Source organism: Balaenoptera physalus (genome assembly GCF_965194825.1).
Source record: "Balaenoptera physalus genome assembly, contig: HAP1_SCAFFOLD_1340, whole genome shotgun sequence".
Classification (NCBI taxonomy): Eukaryota; Metazoa; Chordata; class Mammalia; order Artiodactyla; family Balaenopteridae; genus Balaenoptera; species Balaenoptera physalus.
In genome coordinates, this window is record NW_028125456.1 from 30,746 (window position 1) to 50,476 (window position 19,731).

At 40.6% G+C, this 19,731-nt stretch overlaps 2 long non-coding RNA genes across 11 annotated transcripts in view; both read right to left on the reverse strand.

Annotated features, from left to right (window-relative positions):
- Positions 1–2,839: 2,839 nt before the first annotated feature.
- The window catches only part of LOC309653867, a 75,963-nt gene continuing 59,071 nt past the window's right edge, over positions 2,840–19,731 (reverse strand). Inside the window, exon 2 of the long non-coding RNA XR_014259584.1 lies at positions 2,840–5,489. This is a non-coding gene — a long non-coding RNA (uncharacterized lncRNA). The remainder of the gene's footprint in view (positions 5,490–19,731) is intronic.
- LOC309653866 overlaps positions 16,754–19,731 on the reverse strand; it is a 45,151-nt gene continuing 42,173 nt past the window's right edge. For 9 of the 10 annotated variants that reach the window (XR_014259574.1, XR_014259575.1, XR_014259576.1 and 6 more), the window contains 3 exons: positions 18,865–19,038; positions 18,661–18,707; positions 16,754–17,977 (listed from right to left, as the gene is read on the reverse strand). This is a non-coding gene — a long non-coding RNA (uncharacterized lncRNA). Of the gene's footprint in view, positions 17,978–18,660; positions 18,708–18,864; positions 19,730–19,731 lie in introns of those variants that run through there. The other variant, XR_014259583.1, reaches the window with a different exon arrangement.

A 19,731-nucleotide genomic window follows, 5' to 3' on the forward strand; every position in this document is an offset into this window, starting at 1 on the left:
CATTCTGTGGAAGCCATTTATTTGATCACAACCATTTATTTGATCACATTTGATGACCTTATTACCTATTTACAAGATACTGCTTGAGTCCCCTTCCTAGGACATGAACTTGAAGGCTCATTGTGTATGGCTTGTATTTCTTTTGCCCCTCAGAGTTTGGGAAAGGCAGAAAGATAGTAATTGATTCTAGGACTCTGGACAGCTACAGTAGGTGACATTTTTCTCTGCCATTGTTGTGAAACTCATAAATTGATGGCCACCTTATCAAGTGTGGAGGTGAGGAAAGTATCTTGTTCTATAGGACATGCCCTTGGGGTTTTGCTATTACACTACTGTAAAGTCACCTGGCAGCTGCTTTCATAGCATTGTTGTGTGGGCAGTGATATGGCTGAGGCCTTATTTTTTTCTAGCAAATCTTAGTAATAAAACTAAGATATTTAGACTTAAAAGGTTATTTCCCATCCCTTTTTCTGACTTCTTCCTGGCCAGAGCAGGCATACAGTAAACCATTCTGGCAAGGACATAAGGAGCTATTTTTTCACAGGGAACATGTCTCCAATTGGGACATTTATCTTTCTCCTGGGCCACTTATCACCTCAGTCCCTTTTCTGAGATACCAGTGGGATATTTTGAATTGTTGACTCACCTTTTACCCTTCTGCTGTATGGTCCTTTGTGTAGGAAGAGCTTTGTGGTGGCTCCTTATATTTATTCCCAGTTGTTTCTTTAGATATTATTTCTGGGATTTTGTGGTGTGAGTTGAGTCTGTTCCCTACATTCTGAATATTTTTTTACTTTTTAAATAAATTTGTTTATTTATGTAGTTAGTTATTTTGGCTGCGTTGGGTCTTTGTGCACAGGCTTTCTCTGGTTGTGGTGAGGGGGGGGTTACTCTTCGTTGTGGTGCGCGGGCTTCTCATCGTGGTGGCTTCTCTTGTTGTGGAGCACGGGCTCTAGGCATGTGGGCTTCAGTAGTTGTGGCACATGGGCTCAGTAGTTATGGCTCGTGGGCTCTAGAGCGCAGGCTCAGTAGCTGTGGCACACGGGCTTAGTTGCTCCACGGCATGTGGGATCTTCCCTGACCAGGGCTCGAACCCATGTCCCCTGTCTTGGCAGGTGGATTCTCAACCACTGTGCCACCAGAGAAGCCCTGTTTCTTTTACTTTTTGATGTTTTTTGTTTGTGTCTCTCAGTTATGAAAGAAAAGGTTCATTAAGGTCTCTGTGCTGTCATATTTTCTAAAATCCATTATCTGTTTTCTCAGTTTTGTTTTCTCTCTCTCTTTTATATTCGATTTCTTCCTTTTCTGTAGGCTCCTTCCTCTCAGCTAGAACCATGCTTATGTCTCTCCTTATCATAGACTGGGGAGTGGAGGGCTTGCCTGTGGTTGATGCTTCTACCACTTTACATCTCTCTCTTCTCTTTATTACTAAATACTTTTGTCAAAAAAGATGTTTTATTACTTTTGAGTGTAAAAGTAAAAAGATAACTAAATATAAAGAGTTTAGATAATATATAAAATATAAAGACCTTGGAAATCACCCATAATTCTCACCATCCTGAAATAGTCGTGATTAACATTACAGATAAGCTTCCAGGTTTATATTTTATGATTCTCATACCTACTGCCTATCTTGGATCTATTTTATTAGGTCTGCAATCTAATGAAGCTAAATATCAAATGAAGAACTCCATGAGAGCATAAAATGAGAGCTTTTTTAATGTTTAATTAAATGTTTACCAGTGTTTCTTACACTTTTATAAAACAGGCCGATTTCATACCAGTCTTCACAATCATGTTCATATATGGAGAGAAACAACAGTCCAAAAAAATGAAATCATACTATGTATATTGTTTTGAAGCTCTGCACTTAGTATATCATAGACATCTTTCTATGCAGTAAATAAAGATTTATGTAGTCATTGTTAATAGCTTTATGGGTTCCATTGTATAAATATAATAGTTAGTTAGTTCCAAATGACAGATATTTAAGTTTTTTTGGAAATTTTCTTTATCATAATCCGCACTTCGATGGGTAGTCTTGTTACATCTTTCTGAATTTTTCAATTTCCTTGAGAAACATTTCTAAACATGGAATTTCTGGGTTACCAAGTAGGCACATTAAAAATGTTTAAGCCACACTACTAAATTGTCCTTCTGAAATGTTGATTCAATTATTTGTTCACCAGTAATGTGCAATAATATTTTGGTCAATACCTGCCAACAGCATTCTTGTTAATACTTGCCACATAGGCCAGAAATATGGTATCTATCCTGATCCACATTTCTTTAATCACACGGAGTTTTTAGTTTCTTTTGTGTGTTGATCGACCGTATTTCTTCTTTTTTGAACTGCCTATCTTATCTTTAACCCAGGTTTCCTTAGATATGCTAATGCTTTTTTTCCCTGAACATGTGTACCCAGGACATGTACATTTGAGGGGTTAAGAGTGAATATAAGGGAATAAGTGCAACTGCCTGCTTGTTCTTCCCTTCTTCCTTTGATTACACCTACTCTTTCTTTGACTCATTCTTTCTGTGCCTCTCTCTGCTGTGTCTATGCAGGCTGTCCCCAGGCTCTATAGTTCATGCTTTTCTCTTATTACAGTGTCTTTGCACCCTGTCTGCTTCTGTGTTCTTTCTCTCTGCCTCTGTGCACCCGCATTCTGTGCACTTGTGCTCTCCTCCACCCCACCCCATGCTGTCTCTTGTCTCACTGTCTCTGCTGTGTATCTCTCTTGTTCTTCTGCTTACTCCTTTTCTCCTCTCCTTCTCTCATGTTCTTGCTTGTGTTTGTCTCTGTGCTCTTTCTCTCTCTCCCTGTTTTTTCTTTCTTTCCCCCCCTCCCTTTCCCATCTTTTTCTCTCAATGTCTGGGTGTATACTGGGATCAAAGAAAAGGGATAGTTTACTACTGTCAGTACAAAAGAAGCCATATTTATCAGTTTTTGTTTACGGAGAAAAAGCTGAAGATGAATAATTTCTCTGTATTTTTGACCTCTCATTATTTCCAGTTGCCCACGTTTTCAGCAGTGGGGCAAATGAACAACACAAACTAACTACCAAACAAAGAGACCTCCATGAGAGAATAAAATGAGAGCTTTAGTAATATTTAATTAAATGTTTACCAGTGTTTCTTACATTTTTATAAAACAGGCTAATTTCGTATCACTCTTCACAATCACACATATATGGAGAGAAACAACAGTCCAAAGCAGTATCTTGGAACCCAAGGATAAATTTCATTATATGCTAAGAGGTAAAAAGCAAGATATAATATTTACATGTATTTAGATGACTGGATCAAAATTAAATATTAGCAGATTATTTTAAGATTATGGGATTATACATTTTTTCTTTTTAATTTTTCATGTATTTTTTTAAACAAGCAGCACATCTTTTCTAATATGAAACCATAAAAATTTCTTTGTGACATTAATTAAAAAGTGACCTCAGCCAGACTGATCAAACATAAAACGTTAGTTATGAGCTGGAAGAGAGAATTCTCAAGTTTTCATTGTGTTCTAGTTTCTGCCTAAAGTACCTATTTGAACCTCCAATCTAGTCATAACAAATCCTTCTAGAAGCAGAGCGAAAGCATAGAATTAGTACGCAGTTTCTATGCCAAGATAAAGTTAAAAAATTTTTTTTAACTTCAGCTGCCAAGAGTTGAGTTAAGTATACTCCTAGGTTCATGGCCTCTCTTTTTAAAATTTCATTCCCAGATCCCATCCTCATTCCTGTCCTCCCATCGGAACTGGCCATGTTATGTAAATATCTTTTGGCTTACAAGAGTTCTTACAAAATATGTATTCTGTGTTGTCATGTATTTTCAACTTATATAAAAGGTATGTCATTATTTTTGTTATTTTCACTAAGCTTGTATTTTTAAGATTCATCACATTGCTATACATACATCTAATTCAGGTTTCTGATCACTGCATAGTACTCCATGGAGTGCATCTACCAATTTACCTATGCACTTTCCCTGTAATGGACACCCAGGTCGCCGTCAATTCCCAACAAGGCAAAACACCAGCAGTGCACATCCTTGTCCACATTGCCTTATGGACCTTGTGAGACTACCTTTGTTGCACAGACCCACAAGTGGAAATCTTGGATCATAAGCTATATGTATACTTAATTTTCTACATTAGTACCAAATTAATTTCCAGTCTATATTCCTCCCTGCAATGCATGAAAATTCCTATACTTCCACCTTTCTGCCAATAATTTATAGTTTTTCCGGATTAGAAATACAAGTTTCCATACCATGGAAAGGTAGGGTTTTTGGGTCATTTTTAATTAAATGTTACTTGTCTTGAGAATCTACCCTATCTCCACTCTGTAATTTCCAAGGGAAGAAAGAGTCTTTCAGACACTTCCAAAATTACTGCTGTGCTTTCAACCAGAGTGCATTCATATGTTCATCCAGACATAATTACAATATACAACGTGACAAAAGTACAAGAATGGGATATTTTCATTGTTTTTATCAGATTTTGACATATAACAGATAAAAGATATGGAAGATTTGAATAGCAATATTAAGAAGTTTGATTTAAAGTATCTATAGAAAACTTTATTCCCAAAACACAGCATCCACAGTTGTTCCAAATGCCCACGGAGTATTTACAAAAATTAACTGTACATTTAGGCAAAATGTTGATAAATCCGCAAAGTAGAACATTTCTAACTAAGCTTATATTCTCTAACCACAGTACAATAAGGTTGGAATTTAACAACTATAACTTTTTCCTTAAATAAACATTTTAAAACATTCTAAACTTCTGGGCTATAGGACAACTAAAAATTGAGATTATAGAATTTTTTTCATTAATGACAGTAAAAGCACATATCCAAAACTTACGGGATGTGACTAAATCTATATTGAGAGGAAAATGTATAGCCTTCAATGATATTTTAGTTCAACAAACTCAACTAGGAAATAATTGAAATAAGCATTCTATAAATGAGTCCCCAGAATTGATCGATTTAACCAAGATCTGGTTCTTTGAAAAAAAAAAACAGACCAAATCTCTGGTTATTCTGACCATGAGGAAAAGGATCAACACTAATAGTATGGAAGGGTATAACCACAGTCAAAGAAGTGTTTTTTTAAAAAAGATTACTGTATGCAACTTTAGGCTGATATATATTTTTTTTTCCTTTTTTTTTAAATATGAATGGCTGGATTTTATTTATTTATTTATTTTATTTTTTTGGCTGTGTTGGGTCTTCGTTTCTACGCGAGGGCTTTCTCTAGTTGGGGCAAGCGGGGGCCACTCTTCGTCGCAGTGCGCGGGCTTTTCACTGTCGCGGCCTCTCTTGTTGCGGGGCACAGGCTCCAGACGCGCAGGCTCAGTAGTTGTGGCTCACGGGCCTAGTTGCTCTGCGGCATGTGGGATCCTCCCAGACCAGGGCTCGAACCCGTGTCCCCTGCATTGGCAGGCAGATTCTCAACCACTGCGCCACCAGGGAAGCCCTAGGCTGATATATTTTAAAACCTAAATTAGATGGGTGATTTTCTAAGAAAATATAAATGAACAGAATTGACCAAGAAGTTTTAAATCCTAAGTAGATCATTAATAATAGAAATTTAAAAGACTGTCAGTAATCTGTAGACCTCCCCACCTCTAACTATGTGCCCTCCAGGAATTTTGTACAAATATATGTGCCCACCAAAAGTATGAGAGGATGTGTTTCTTCATTCCTTTGCCAACTATGGGTAGTATCAGTCTTTTTAATATTTGCTAATCTAATGTGTGAAAAAACTCATTGCTTTAAGTTGCATTTTTTAAATATTAGGTTTCAGAGATTGCTCTTTACATTTCCTGTTTTGAGAATTAGCTGCTTATATCCTCTGAAGGATATAATTTACATGCCCATTTTTCTCTGAAGAATTTTTCTTATTAATTCTTGAGCATTATTTATATTGCATTAATAGTGTAATAGCATTGTTGTGTACTCAACTTCTTTCTTTTTTCCATGCTAAGAAAGATGTCCCCAACCACAAGATTATAAAAAAGTATTCTCCTTTTTTTTTTTTTTTAATACTTATTTAGGGTGGAGGGCAATGCATTTAAACACTTAATCCACATGGAATTTATTTTGTGTGTCTAGATATAATTTTATTGCCAAATGTTTAGCTAATTGTCAGTAGAGATTTTTAAGTAAGAAAGTGATACTCATAAATTAATTTATGAGAAGAAACTAAGCTGGACTCTCGTCACTTGGACTTGGTAATTAATAGCCGTGGTTCTTTGGAAATTTCTACCCAAAGCAACTAAAATACTATGCAAACACCTTATCAAAATGGAGAGATTGGAAGAGGAAACTAATTCTGACTGAAATATGAAGGAGTTTTATTGATTAAAGTTGAAGTTAGATCAAAACATCCAAGTGAAAATATCTAAAAACATAGCTACGTATGACCTCATGAGTATGTCATGAGTGGAATAAAGATTTTAGAGCCATCCATGTAAAAAAGGTGATCATAATCCTCACAAATACTAAAGCTAAGAGGAAAGATTTCAGAGAATGCAGAGAAGAAAAGAGAGTGAGAGGGTCACTTCCAGACCATAATTTTTCAAACCTGATAGAAAATCCTTTGGGACTTAAGTCATCTAGCTCTACCACCCTCTACAAGATTTTAATGATCATTTGCTAACCTTCCAGTTTTTCCTGTATATTAATTGAGGACTTTAGCTCTTGATTTTCTTTCTTTTCTACCCCAAACCCAGCCACTATCTGGGAACCTTACCATCCTGTTAGTTTCTTGACCTCGGTTCTAATGACAAGTACTTCCATTACATTTTAACTCTACAGTCTCATGGCCATACTTTGAATTTTGGCATTATTCAGATTCGTTATGTCTCTGCAATCTTTACTCATTCATGTATGAAAAGAAATTTTCTGAGGACCATTCTGCAGGCGCAATGCATTTTTGATTTGAGGGGGAGGATATATTAGAGTTATCATCTACCACACTTGCAGAAATAATTGACCAGTTCTGATTTTCTGATGGTGACTAATAGACAGTTATCACCTTAGTTCCTGCTTTTAGAAGTTCTAATCTTGCCTTTCAGAATTAAATCTACGTCAAAATGTTATTTTGGGGGCAGACAAGCTAGTAAGTTTTGGTACTGAAACGCCAGTTGCCAGTTTGAACTGTGCATAGCTAAAAACTTTTCACAAGAAAAGACTGTCTTTTGGTGCCATCGACTGTATTTCTAATTTTGACTCTGTCTTATCAATGTGTATCTCTGGTCCTAAACTTTAGTGGTTATAAGTAAATTAGCATAAACCCATTTTTCTGAAAGAAAAGCATCTTTCGGCAGGCACCTTGCTGGCAGCAGGTCGGCAATAACAATCTTCATACATGAAGAATAGCTGTATACGGTGATGTAAGAAAATACAGCCTTTTTCCTATATTAGAGATGTTTTCCTAAGTTCAGTTTCCATCTAAGAAGTCATTATTTAATTGAAAAGCTTTCTCCCCCCCCCCCCCCCCCCGGGTCTCTATGATGGTTTGTCTGATCAATGAACACGGGAATGCGGGAATGAATTTCACCTAGATTTTAATTAAACTAAAAAGTACTACAAAAAGCCTGAAACATCTCTGAGATGGTGGCAGTTACTTTTCCCCCAGTTGTAATAAGGCATTAACAGGTGAGTTTACTCTCACAATAATAGAAATTATAACAGAAGAAGCCAGCCAGTGTGTATCTCCTTTCAAGACGCTCTGCAACAGAAAGCTTAAATCATGGTAGCTGATAATGTGAGTTGACTTGTAGTCACTTCAATCTTTATGTGTAAGCCCAGTTGCAGAGAACAGAGTGGGTTGATTCACATCCAGGCGCTCAGGGATGATGAGATCATTAGAGGAAATGCCTGAGACTCTCCCACGGACTAAGGAAAGTGGATTGCTGTGGTTTACCGACAGCATCTGTAAATGAATTCAGCAACAATTCTATGTTCTAGCCCATGGTGGGTCCTCAGCACAAATTGTCACACACAGTGCAGACCTGTGAATTGTGGTTACTGATTCAATCTGTGGAGGCCAAATTAGCGTGACGGCACGGTTCTGACGGTTTGCACTTAGCGCTAGCCGTAGTGTGTGTAGCGCTGCACCAAACGTACAATACCCAGCGCCCACATTTTTGTTCGGACTGTCCACTGTTAAATGGAAATGACGCTGTTGGTCACCTTCCATTGTTCTTGTACCCCTGATTCAGTAACAGAAGATGTAAGAACTGAGAGCCCGAGAAGCTTTTTTCTCCAAATAAGGCTTCATAATCGACATGTATTTCAGTTTGCGTACATGAATAAACACATTGTTATAGCTTTCTTGAGATCCTTAACATACCATAAAAGTCACCTATTTAAAGCGTACAGTTAAGTGTGTTTTAGTGTATTCACCGAGTTGTGCAACCATCACCCCAATTTAATTTTAAGACATTTTCAACACGTACCATAAGCACACTATGTACATTAGCAGTCACTCATTTCTCCCAATCTCCCACCGCTGCCCCAGCCCCTGCCCCGGCTGTGGTTACTAATCTGCTTTCTGTCTCTATAGATTTCATTATTCTGGACATTTCATGTAAATGGAATCATACAACATGTGATCTTTTGTGACTGGCTTCTTTCACTTAATATTTTCAGAGTTCATCTACATTGTAGCATGTATTCATTCCTTTTTATGACCAAATCATATTCCACTGTATGAATGCTCATATTTCACTTATCTATTCATCAGTTACTGGACATTTGCATTTCTTCCACTGCTTGGCTACTATTAACAAAGCTGCTGTGAACATCCATGTACAAGTTTTTGTGTGGACGTATTTTACATTTCTTTTGGGCATATGCCGACGAATGGATATACTCTGGATAATACGGTTAACTCTATATTTAACCATTTGAGGAACTACCAGACTGTTACGCAAAGTATTGTTACCATTTTGCATTCCTAGCAGCAATGTGTGAAGGTTCCCATTTCTCCACATCCTTGAAAACACTTGTTGTCGTCTGTCCTTTTGATTTTCACCATCCTAGAGGGCTAACTAGATACATTTTGTTGAGAAAGAATTTATTTTTAGACTATTTTCTATTTTTAAATGTTTACCGTTTTATAGGCAGGAATGAACTTAATCAGAAAGATTGAAACTAGAAGCAGAAACACACACACCAAGGCTCCTCATTTAATCCGATGTAAACGTGTGTGCTTTACACCCAGCGGTGCATACCATGTCCTCTGGAAGTGCCAGAGGTTCTCAGACTCGTTCTCGGAAGGGACCGTCAACACTCCCGCGGCCTCTGCTCCACAGGGTGCTCCAGCCTCTGCTTCAACAGCTCCACCACTCACTTGCCGCTCATTGGCAACTTGTTTCATTTGTCTAAGGCTCCAGCTGGCAAAGGTTTTAAAACTTAAAAAGATCCAAAATCTGCCTGTACTAGATTTCCTGGCTCTGCTTCCAGTTCTGCTCTCTGAAGGCACAAAAGAGACCTAATCTTCTACCTCTCAGGTCCCCACTTCCTTCCCTGAAGTATTTCCCCTCAGGTCTTCACTCTTTGAACCATTTCTCACAGGTCATCCTTTCTACTCCCCTTTCCTAAGTTGACAGCTTCTGGGTCTATTTGTTGACATCCTGTTTTTAAGCATGTCCCTTTGAACTAAGCATGTTGTGCTTCAGATGGTGACAGAGGATCTATCATCTTCCTTTCTGTAAGCTAGAACATTTCTATGGCCTTACATATGTTTTACTCCTATTGAACTCACCAAAGCCATTAAACCTTTATTGCCACACTCTTCCTTGTAAGTTTTTGTTTTGTTTATTCTCATTTCTTAAACTGATAATACATGGTACAAAATTAAAAATATATAAAGGAGTATTTGATAAAGTGTCTTCCCTCTCCCGTTTCCCAGGCACCCATCTTTCTTTTCCAGAGCTACTCAGTGTGACTTGTTCTTGCATATCTTTACAGAGATTTTTAAAACACTTTATAGAAGTTTAATTTACATACCATAAAATACATCCATTTTAAGTATACAATTCAATTATTTTTAGTAAATTTACAGAGCTGTGCAATCATCACCACAATCCAGTTTTAGAACACTTCTGTTACCCAGAAAAGTCCCTTATACCTGTTTGCAATCAATCCACATTCCCAGCCCCAGACAACCTCCAATCTGCCTTTTTCCTTTTCTGCACATTTCACGTAAATAGAATTATATAATATCTAGTCTTTGCATCTAGCTTCTTAGCATGATGTTTTCAAGATTCATCCTTGTTATAGTGTGTACCAGTACTCCTTTTTATTGCTGGTTAGTATTCCATTGTATAGCTCTACCACATTTTGTTTATCCCGTTGCCAGTTGTTGGACATTTGGATTGTTTCATTTTTTTTCTTTTTCGGATAACGTGAATCATGCTGCTATGAACATTTTTGTAAAAGTTTTTCTGTGGACATATGTTTTCATTTCTTTTGCATATATACGTAGGATTGGAATTGCTGGGTCATATGGTAAGTTTATGTTTAGCTTTTAAGAAAATGCCAAAGGGCAAGCCCCACAAACAGCAAGAAAGTTGAAGAATGAGGTCAGCATTCAAAAATGGGGTCACATCTACAGCTGGGAAGGGGTGTACAGACAGGTAGAATGTAGATCCTGAGCCTTTAATAAGCACTACATTCGCTCAGTGCTCTCTGTTTTTAGACTCTATATAAGAACACCTAGGGCTTCCCTGGTGGCGCCGTGGTTAAGAATCGGCCTGCCAAGGCAGGGGACACGGGTTCGAGGCCTAGTCAGGGAAGATCCCACATGCCGTGCAGCAACTAAGCGCATGTGCCACAGCTACGGAGCCTGCATTCTAGAGCCCGTGAGCCACAACTACTGAAGCCCACGCGCCTAGAGCCCATACTCCGCAACAAGAGAAGCCACCGCAATGAGACACCCGCACACCGCAACCAAGAGTAGCCCCCGCTAGCCGCAACTAGAGAAAGCCCGTGCACAGCAATGAAGACCCAGTGCAGCCAAAAAAACTAATACATAAAATAAATAAGTTCAAAAAATAAACAAATTAAAAAAAAAAAACAGTACACCTAATGCAGGTGGGAAGGTGGGAGGGACACTGTAAAGGTCATCTATGCTACATGTACAAGAACCCCGAGAGCACACCAATAGGTACCACATTTTTCACTGCTGTAGCCGAGCATTCCTCCTGTACTACCACACTGTAGCACTCCCTTCCCTGATCTACTGCTATAGTCTCTTTGGAAGGTGTTTCAGAACTCTTGTTATGAGAGTGCCAGTTGAACTGTCCTCACTTCCTTCATTTATACCAGGATATAAGACCTTGTGGTCCGAGATCCTGTCCAGAGCAAGCAGGCTAAGACTCTGTCTTTGTTTCTATATTTCATCAGAAAGGGCTCTACTCCCTCTCTTAGTTCATGGTGTGAAGTGTTCTTAGCCTCTCAGGAAAGTGGGGAGAATTGGAAGGACTCTACATGAGAATGCTAGGCTTTGTAAAACACTTCAGTTTTTTAAAAATAAGACTCATTTTGTATTGGACTTATAACAATCCTATGAAATACAAAGAAAGCCAAGAATCAGTGACATGAAATGATCACCAGTAAGAATTACAACAGTCACCGCTTATCTCGTAGCATAGGGCATTGTCCATGATCCTTAAGAAGAGTTACTAGAAATGCCTCGCCCATCCTGCCCCTAAACACCAACACAGCAATCATGTACCTTGAACGGTACATGATTGCTGTGTTGGAGTTTAGCGGGAGCATCTCACTTACCAGGGACTGACTTTTACCTTGATTTCTTTGTAGTGATGGAGACTTCCCAGGTGATGAAAAATTCCCTGGGATTGCAACCTCCAAGCCAGACATTTTGTGTGACACAAACTCAAGAACTCCCCAAGCCCTGAAGTAGCAGAAATATTCAGATACTTAAGAGTAACCCGACACCTGAACTTGGGGACATTTCAGTGACAGCTCCAGCCCAGAGTGCCAGTCGTCTCCTGGCCCTGTCTCCAGCTCCAAGCCAGGGACAAATAGAGAGTAAGAACGTGGATGATATTAAAACCAAGCTTTCAAAGATTCTGGATGCCTAACACATCCCAAAAGAAAACCAAGATCCTCCACTACTCCCTTTAGAAATCCCTGATATTCACCAGCCGCTGGCCTACACCGATCCCCTCGGCCAAGAGAAGCAGCCTGGATCTGAAAATGCTGATCTGGGAAAGAACAGCCTGAGTCGTGAGGACCTAGGGACGCTTGAAAATGGGATCGAATCTAGCAGTGGTTTTGCAGACATTACTACACTGGCGGAGGATATTCACCTTCCCCAGCTCTTTAGTTCTTGGAAAGATCTTGATCAATCCCAAGGTTCCAACGGGATCAAAGCCAAAGATACCAGAGCCTTTAAGGTGAATCAGGTGCAGGAAAAGCCAAGTGTCATAAAGGTTCCCTCTGATCAACCCAGGAAGAACAAACAGAAAGCCTCTGAGCCTATCAGTGGTGCTCCCAAGGCCAAAATCCAGCCAAAGAATCCAGAGTGCCTGTTAGGGGGAGAAGTGGTTATATGCAACGCTGCAGTCAGTGACAGGGCTCCTGTGAACACGGCCAAGCACTCTAAAGGCAAACCTCAGAAAGCTGCATCCAGAAAGATCAGCAAAACTGAGAGCCATGGGCAGGAAAAGACCAAAAGGACCAGAGGAAGAAACAAGGCTGAAGAGAACAAGCAGTCAGGGAACAAAGTCAAGGCAGAAGAGAAGCCAACTATTCCCGAGACGAAGCGAAAGAAACACCAAACTGAGCTTTCAAAAGCCTCGAACCTCCCTTGGCGTGCGCATGCTGGAGTCTGTGAAGGTTCTTCATGCGCTGGGGAAGAAGGATGATAAGAAAACTGGGCTCTCTTCCTGTCGGGTCTTGGGAAATTCAAGCAACCCCAAAGACCCCCAGCCACCCCCAGCTATCCAGCCATGGCGGCATACCCCACGTGAGGGTAAGAGTGCTGAGAAAACTCAAGTCGAAGCCCAGAAACCAGACAGCAGTGCTGAAACAGAGTGTCCATCTCCATTCCAGTATGAGCTGCCTCCTCCTGAGACGGTCAAGTTGATACCTCTGCCTTTTTCTGCCTGGGACAAGCCTCAAGCTCGACCCGCTCCTCAGAGGCCACAGTCTCTGGCCTCACATCGGCCTGCTGTGGCTTACCGTGCCCAGCCTGGTTCTACTGACTCAGCTCAACCTGCTGCAGTCAATTCATCCCAGCCAGCTCCTGCCTCTCTGCCAGGTCCTGCCAAACCAGCTCAGCCAACTGTGGCCAACCCAACCCAACCGGCTTGGACCAACCATACCCAGCCTAGTGTCCCCTCAGTCTGCTGCTCCTAGGCCTGCACCCTACAAAACTTCATCTGGCGCTTCTCTCCAGCGCGAGCCTGTTCCCCCTGCTGTGACTAAGCGCCAGTCCCCACCCAAGCTCCAAACCCAACTTCTATGCCAAGACTTCAGCAAGCAACGAATTCCATGGAGGGAACCCAATGTGCCTGAGCCAGTCATGTCAAAGCCCATCGAACAAGAGCAGAGGCCAGAGCGAGAGGCCATGAAGAGGCGGGCTCAACAACGGGAGAATGCTGCCAGATACACCTCTTCGGGGAAGCTACAATTTTTCACTGAGAGGGACAAAGAAATGGAAATTGCTGACTACTACGGATACGTCAGGTGACAGCTGCTAGGATTCTTGGTGCCACTTTGGCTACCAGCGGTTCTTCCATACATAGGTAAGATAGGTATAGAACTGAATAAGTGAATGGAATACCATTAATAGATGAGTAATAAACCTTTCGAATTTTGAGATGCTGCTAACTGGGGCGTGAGAAAGGAAGGCCTGAAAGTTGGATGGGAGAATGAAGGAAAGGGGTAAAAACTGAGGAAAGAGGAAGGAACTTGGCCCAGGTCTAGGAAGGCCAAAAGAGATGTATGGATTTAGGAAAGGAAGCAGGAGTGAGGATGAAATGGCAGAAGTAAAAAGCAGGGTCAGAGGTCTGGGTTGAAAGAACACAATTGGAGTAGAGTTGAAGGTGACAGGAGATGAGTCTAGGTTTACTAGGAGAAATAGAAACAAAGTCTCTCGGGGAGGTTGGCCTTAAGTCTCACAACCACCAGATAGGTATTTCAGAAAACAAGAGGTTCACGACACATCTCTGAAAGGTTTGAGTTGCCCTATTCAGGTGTGATTATAGTGGGGGAATAGGGAAATCTACCAGAGAAGTGGCTAGGGCTCAGAGTTATCCTAGGGGCAGCTGACGACAGGGGCAGAGCCAAGGGAACTGCTGCATCAGGAGGCCCACGAATAGGGCCTGGTATGTAAATCACGATGTACTCAACACCTAAGCACGAGGGGAGCGAATGCACTATTCAGTTAACCTTGGCAACGACGGGCAAGGCCGGTATTCCTGTGCCACTTCACTTACAGAGGTGCAGCAAAGGGCTGAGGTCACATCCCATGTGGAGGTACAAGGACTCAACTTGAGGCCCAAATGCCTCTGAAGTCCTCTGTATTTGCAGATGCCCGTAGGCGGCCAACCTGGCTTTCAGAGCACAGCATCCTGAGGTTACTGGTGGACGAGATCAAACTTCTGCACGCGCCTAAATATTAACTTGAGGGGCTTCCTCCATTGAGCAGGGCACGTGCCGCCTTTTGTAAACATCACCATCAACTGAAACGCATGAGAAAAAATCCGACGGAAGCGTCCACTCTCACGGGTGAGAGTGGTGGGGGCACGCGCACTGGGCAGCAGCTCCAACAGCCACAGGACGCAGGCGCCCAGGGGTTCAGAGGCTCCCTGGGAGGCCTCGTGGGGCAGCTCGAGGGAGTGACGATGGGAGAGAGCGGCAGGGGTGGGCGTGAAAAGGAATGCAGTGGGGAGAAGGGAGAGATGGAGACAGTGGATAGTGACTATGGGAAAACAGGCAATTTTCATTTTCAAAATTATTTTTTTGAGATGTCATTCACATGCCATAAAATTCACCTTCTGAAACTGCAAATTCAGTGTCATTTAGTACATCCACAAGCCTATGCAACCATCACCGGCATCTAACCCATCACGTTTTCATCACCCCAAAAAGAAGCCCCCTTAAGCATCAGCAGGCACTCTTCATCCCCTCTTCCTTCAGTCCTGGCAACCATTAATTTGCTTTCTGTCGCTATGGTTTTTGCCTTTTCTGGACATTTCATGAAATAATACAAATGTGACCGCTGTCTCTGGCTTCTTTCACTTAGCATAATGTTTTCAAGTTCGTCCATGTTGTAGCATGTGTTAGTACTTCATTCCTTTTTATGGCTGTATAATATTTCACATATACACCACATTTTAAAAATCCATTCATCCACTGATGGGCATTTGGGCTTTTTTCACTAATAATGTCCATTTTTTGAGAGTTTATTCTGTGCCAGGCAGCACCAGGCTAAGTTACTGACCTTACTTCACAGATAAAGAGGCTTGGAGAGTGTGAAGAGTTTGCCCAAGATTAAGAGCTAGCAATTGGGGGAACTGGGGTTTGAACTCAGGCAAACTTCACAGGTAATAGATTCACATGACAGAACACTAGAAAAGCTACACAAGGGTATTCAATGAAAAGTGACCCTTTTCCCCACGTTCCCCAGCCACACATTTCCCTCCTCAGAGACATCTGCTTTGGCCGTGCTGTGGATCCTTCCAGAGAAATATTTATACCCCAACATTTATGTATCACAATTTACTGACTAATCTGTCCCACTGATTTGAAATGTCACTTTTATGGTATAACAGATTCTTATACATATATATATATATATATATATATATATATATATATATATATATAAATGTATTTATTTATTTATTTTTGGCTGCTTTGGGTCTTTGTTGCTGTGCGCAGGCTTTCTCTAGTTGCGGCAAGCGGGCTTCTCATTGCGGTGGCTCCTCGTGTTGCCGAGCACGGGCTCTAGGCGCGTGGGCTTCAGTAGTTGTGGCACACAGGCTCAGTAGTTGTGTCTCACGGGCTTAGCTTCTCCACGGCATGTGGGATCTTCCTGGGCCAGGGATCGAACCCATATCCCCTGCATTGGCAGGAGGGTTCTTAACCACTGCACCACCAGGAAAGCCCCTTATACGTATTTACTCTTTTCAGAGCTGTCCTGACTCTTTTTTGCCTATCTGTTATGTTTGCCATTTCTCTAAAATTCTTTTTATCTTCTTTTAGATTTAAAAAAATTTTTTCCTCTTCTTGTTTGTTTCTCTTAAGGCATTATCCATTATGTTCATTCACTCGTATTATTTTATTTAATTTATTTAATTAATTAACTTATTTATTTTTGGAGGTGTCGGGTATTAGTTGCAGCACGTGGGCTCTTTGTTGCAGTGCGTGGGCTCTTCCTTGCGGCTCGTGGGCTCTCCAGTTGTGGCGCGTGGGCTCCAGAGCACGTGGGCTCAGTAGTTGCGGCGTGCGGGCTTAGTTGCCCTGCAGCATGTGGGATCTCAGTTCCCCAACCAGGGACCGAACCTGCATCCCCTGCATTGCAAGGTGGATTCTTAACCACTGGACAACCAGGGAAGTCCCCACTCTTGTATTATTTTAAATTTAGTCCTCACTTCTGAAACTTTTTTCTTTTATTTTGAATTCTGTCTTGAGTTCTATCATCTTACCTAATTCTGGTTTATGCTGTTCTTTCATCTTTTTTTTATTATGGTAAAATATACATAAAACAAAATTTATTATTTCAACCATTTTCAAGTATACAATTCAGTGACATTAAATACATTCACAATGCTGTGCAACCATCACCACTGTGCAAATTCAAAATAATTATGTCAAAAGATTGAGCAGGACATCAGAAAGATGGAGGCAGCAGCATAGTTTCTGAATCTCTCCAAACCCTTTCATGGAAGAAGATCAACTAAAACCAAACACCCATAGGTGGCATTTATCAGCATTTACCATTTCCAGAACTTTTTCACCATCCCAAACAGAGACTCTATAGCCACTAAACAATAACTTCCCATTCCCTCCTCGATCCATGTTCTTTCATCTTTCGCATTGTTTTTCCTAACGTCTTTTAGCCTACTTTGAAATAATAGGTTACAGTTTTGATCTGTTTTGTGGACCTGTCTTTTCCAACTTGATTTTATTGTCTGAAGACATGCTATTCTGCTCCTTATTCTCTTTTTTCTTACACTACCTCTGTACGGGATTTGATCCCAATCCTTTTCTGTTACTGATTTTTGGGTGAAAAAAGTTTTACAGCACTTTGAAAAGGTGGTGCGAGGCCATGTGGAAACATGTTCTTCATGGCTGTTTCATCAATGCTTCACTTATACTGCTTTGGAATAACTGTTTTCCAGGAGGCATAAACCAGTGGGCTTTATCATTGGACAGAGTGCAGAGAAAGGACCCCACGAAAGCTGATCACCTTAGCAGAAATGACTTAGTTATGATTTCACCCAAGATTGGTCACAAACCAGCCTGGGAAACTCAAGGAACCAGAGACAAGGCATAATGCCATCTTTCCTTCTCTCTGCCTCAGCTCTCAAGGATTGGTCACCTCCATGTTATTAGTAACTATTATTTGGTTTCTGTTCATAATTACTATCAGAAGACACAGCACTTAGGGGCCTAATTACACTGCCCAGCTACGCACCATTCTTCTTCATTTTGGCTTCCTGTCCACCAGCAGGAACCTGATTTAGTTTTGTTCTCCCTTCACCACAGCCCAGTAATTTTTGTGCATGACTCTCAGTCTCACCAGAATCTGTATCTCTCACTCTGCCCCAACATTCCACCCCATCATTCGCTCCCTGAAGTGTACTCTAGAAATTTCGGTCAACTCGATATTTTACCACTGTTCACCATCTCTTATGAAACCAGAAGACGAGCAGCTTTCTTATGGAATGATGGAGAACTTGTAAAGATAAAACACCAGTCTGCAGGAGAAAGGGAAGAAGAGAATGATGGAAATCGTTTCTGGAAAACTAGTTTTACATTACGTTTTGTTTGTTCCTGGTAAAGAAACTGAAATCTTCTAAACATTAAAAAAAAAACTAAACCACTAAATTCAATAATACAGGAATATAACTTTTAAAAAAAATTTCTTTGGCTGCGTAGCACGTGGGATCTTAGCTCCCCAACTAGGGACTGAACCCAGGCCTGCTGCATTGGAAGCGCAGAGTCTTCACCACTGGACGACCAGGGAAGTCCCAGGAATATAACTTTTAAAGGAGAAGTTATAAACCCCTTGGTTACATGAACTGGAGATTTTTAGTGAGAAGTCATGTATTTTAAATGACTTGGAGCTTTAAAGGAAGGAAGGAAGGAAGAAAAAGGGACTTCCTTGGTGGGGCAGTGGATATAATATCAAAAGTAAATTAATTAATTAAATAAATTTAAAAAAGAAAAAAAATGCTGAAATCCACTGACTAATTATTCAGGCTATTATATCTTGCTATTTCCAGATACATCCCTTTATAAACTTTTGGTAAAAGGTTATCGTATATCAGAACAAATGAATTACAGACTTTTCTATTTTTCCAAAATTTGAGAAATTCCCTTACATTTCTCCCTTCAAATTTTATAACAAGGGAAAAGTAGTGACAACCCTTATACTTACATTCAATTGCATCATCTGGCCACATGCCTTCTACATCAATCAAATATCTACAAAACAACAAAATTCGAGTCATTTGTAAATAAAAAGGAAAGAAAATCAAGTTTTTACAAAAAAGGGTCCAATTGTGCTTTACAAATATAGATAGAAAAATCCTAAGAAAATATCAGCATATCTAATCAATAATTATTAAAGAATGATATATACCATGACTACAAAAAGGCTTTATTCCGGAGTTTCCCTGGTGGCGCAGTGTTGAGAATCTGCCTGCCAATGCACGGGACACGGATTCGAGCTCTGGTCTGGGAAGATCGCACATGCCCCGGAGCGACTGGGTCCGTGAGCCACAACTACTGAGCCTGCGCGTCTGGAGCCTGTGCTCTGCAACAAGAGAGGCCGCGATAGTGAGAGGCCCGCCCACCGCGATGAACAGTGGCCCCCGCTTGCCGCAACTAGGGAAAGCGCTCGCATAGAAACAAAGACCCAACACAGCCAAAAAAAAAAAAAAAAAAAAAAAAAAAAAAGGCTTTATTCCAAGGACCAAGGATGCAAGGATAACGCAACTTTAGAAAATCTATTAATATAGTTATTTACATTAATACAACAATTTAATTAATAAATGAAAGAGAATAAAATACAGGACCAAACTGGCAGATGTTAAAAAGTTATCTGATAACATACAACGGGTCAGTTTCGGTCAAAATGCTTTGTACACTAAAAACAGGAGACTTAATATGACAGAGTATTCATCAAGAACCAACAAATAACAAAAGACAAATTAGGACAAATATTAACATCATATCTAAAAAAACCCCATCTAACCAACCATAGGAGCCAGAAACTTAGGCATCACCATCACTGACAGCTATTTCTCCCTCACCCTCATCCTCAACCCACCACCAGTGCTGACAATGATACTGCCTACATACCTCTAGAATCTGTCCACATCTTTCCACCAAAATGACCACCATACCCTGGTCCAAGCCACCATTATGCCCAATTTCTACACAAGTCTCCTAACTTGTTTCCTCGCTTCCACTCTTTCTCCCTGCAGTGTATTCTCCACTCGGTAGC